The sequence below is a fragment of the Austrofundulus limnaeus genome, unplaced genomic scaffold (genome assembly GCF_001266775.1).
Source record: "Austrofundulus limnaeus strain Quisiro unplaced genomic scaffold, Austrofundulus_limnaeus-1.0 Scaffold0, whole genome shotgun sequence".
NCBI classification, from domain to species: domain Eukaryota; kingdom Metazoa; phylum Chordata; class Actinopteri; order Cyprinodontiformes; family Rivulidae; genus Austrofundulus; species Austrofundulus limnaeus.
The window spans coordinates 2,156,238-2,158,291 of record NW_013952402.1 but is presented as its reverse complement, the minus strand read 5'-3'; the positions used below and the strand labels follow the sequence as shown (position 1 = coordinate 2,158,291).

The 2,054-nt window shown below is 38.3% G+C and overlaps 1 protein-coding gene across 1 annotated transcript in view; it reads left to right on the top strand.

Moving 5' to 3' along the window:
• The window catches only part of LOC106518994 (collagen alpha-1(XIX) chain), a gene marked incomplete at both ends in the record, with an annotated part of 138,916 nt that overhangs the window by 96,230 nt on the left and 40,632 nt on the right, over positions 1–2,054 (top strand).

Sequence of the window (2,054 nt, the reverse complement as noted above, 5' to 3'; positions counted from 1 at the left end):
ATATTCATTAATAGAAGGAAAACTGTCAATGTTCCATTTAGAATCGATGGTATTGAGATCTGTAGAGTCAGTGAAGTGAAGTTTCTGGGTGTCATCATAGATGAAAAGCTGACATGGAGACCTAATATAAATCATTTAAAAACAAAAAATAGCCAAATCCATTGCAGTATTGTACAAAGTAGAAGATTTATTTAATGATAAAGCTCTGTTTATATTATATAATGCAATAATTGTTCCATACTTGATCTAGAGTATTGACGCTTGGGGAAAAGCATGCAAAACAATTACAAACCCAATTTTTGTTTTACAAAAAATAACCGTGAGAGTTATCACCAGAAAGTATTACTATCACCCATCAAATAAATTGTTCCATTGTTATGATTTGTGTCTGTGTTAATGTTTTATTTTAGTTTCTGTCTTGTCATCTGTTTTCTTCCTCCTTTCTGCCTTTGCTCCAGCCCCGCCCACTCTCACCTGCTCCTCATGTTTCTCTCCCAGGTGTTTCCTGTTTGTGCTCGTTAGTCTCACCTTTATATTCTGTGTCTTGTCTTCACTTCCCTGTTTGATCTTTGTGCTGTTTTCAGCCTGTGATGATTCTTGTTTCTTGTTCCTTGTCTTTGCCATATAACCAGTAGAAAATTAAAYTCAACCAAACCAAAAAACTTCAATATTTTCAATTTACAAAATGATGAATTTGATGGGTGACGACAATGTTTTCCAGTAATAATTCTCACAGCTCTTTTCTGTAAAAAAAACAAAACACGATTTGTAATTGTCTGACACGCTTTCCCCCAGACTTCAATACAATAAATCAAGTGTGGACCTATTATTTTGTTAAACAAGATATACAATGCTTTATCATTAACAAACTACCTTACTTTATACAGAACAGCAATAGTTTTAGCCAGGTTCTAATTAGTTGAAAATGTTTCTCCTCTAAGAGACTTCTTAAGTCTGAGGAGTTACAGGTAAACTCAGCCTRATAAGCCTTGCTTTCACATGGTGAAGAAACAGGTTTAACAATCACAATCAAAATTGTTTGTTCACATGGAAAAGAGGACCATCACCCGAACCATCGTTAGTGTCCTGATTGTTGCCTGTTGTTCACAGTTGGCTGATGGATTTGAAAGCCATCGGGACATCATGTTTAGTCCTGAACTGAATTRCTGAAACAGAATTCCAGCCAGCCGTTGGGTGAAAAGGAGGTCCCCAGACCCAGACTAGTGGTCATTTCATATGTTGCGGGAGTTTCAGAGAACCTGAGACGTTTATTCTTTAAACATGACGTCCCAGTGGCTTTCATACCCCAAGACACATTATGGCAAAGACTAGTTCACCCGAAAAATCTGTGCACAAATGCAGTAATGTGTAAGTGCCAGGACTGTGACAAGTTATACATCAGAMGAAACAAAGCAGCCACTGGCCAAGAGGATGGCCCAACACAGAAGAGCAACGTCATCCGGCCAGAACTCTGCAGTTTACACTCATCTGCAGGCCAGTGGTCACTCTTTCAGGGATGAAGATGTTCTCATCTGTGATAGGGAGGAACGTTGGTTTGAGAGAGGAGTAAAGGAAGTTATTTTTGTGAAGAGAAACAGACCYTTGTTAAAAGGGGTGGAGGCCTTTGGGTCCAACTGTTCCACTCTTACAACAGCCCTTTGTGAACATTCAGAGAACTAATGAGGCTGATGATCCTGTATGAACAACAGGGATATTCAGAGCACCAGTGGTGGGCACAGTTCCCCTAAAGAACTAAAGCACTAATAGTGGAACTATTTCCTGATTAGTGCTTTAGGGGTTTTGCTGTTTTTAAAATTTAGTAGGGGATTAGCACTTGCTAAACTTATAGGCTAAATTTAGAAACACTAACTGAGGTCTATAAATGTTACTGATCAATGTTAATGTTAACAGCTGAGAGTGAAAGCTGTTGAACATTTTGTTCATATGTGTCACTCATCCACTAGGTGACAATATATAGACAATATATGAACCCAAATACAGCTGTGGAATGTCAATGATAAGTCTTAAGAGCGCAACATGGTAATGTGTGACTC